A 314-nucleotide genomic window follows, 5' to 3' on the forward strand; every position below is an offset into this window, starting at 1 on the left:
GCGAATGACGTGAGGGCAGAGGCCTTTTTGTTTTTTGAGGGACTGGACATGCGAGTGACGCAGGGGCTGAGGGCTGAGGCCTTTTTTGTTTGTTTTTTGAAAGACTTGACGTGCAATCGATGCAGGGGCTTAGGGCAGCAGCCTTTTTGTTTTTTGAGTCAATTCCCTTTTTGTTTTTTTGGGGGGACGTGACGTGCGAGCAACGCAGGGGCTGAGAGCGGCGGCCTTTTGGTTTTTTGAGGGACTTGACGTGCGAGCGACGCAAGGGCTGAGAGCGGTGATCTTTTTGTTTTTTGAGGGACTTGACGTGCGAG

At 51.9% G+C, this 314-nt stretch overlaps 1 protein-coding gene across 1 annotated transcript in view; it reads right to left on the reverse strand.

Moving 5' to 3' along the window:
- The window catches only part of LOC107678789 (uncharacterized), a 14,065-nt gene that overhangs the window by 8,038 nt on the left and 5,713 nt on the right, over positions 1-314 (reverse strand). The window lies entirely within an intron of this gene.

Source organism: Sinocyclocheilus anshuiensis, unplaced genomic scaffold (genome assembly GCF_001515605.1).
Source record: "Sinocyclocheilus anshuiensis isolate Anshui unplaced genomic scaffold, SAMN03320099.WGS_v1.1 scaffold2154, whole genome shotgun sequence".
In the NCBI taxonomy this organism is placed as follows: Eukaryota; Metazoa; Chordata; class Actinopteri; order Cypriniformes; family Cyprinidae; genus Sinocyclocheilus; species Sinocyclocheilus anshuiensis.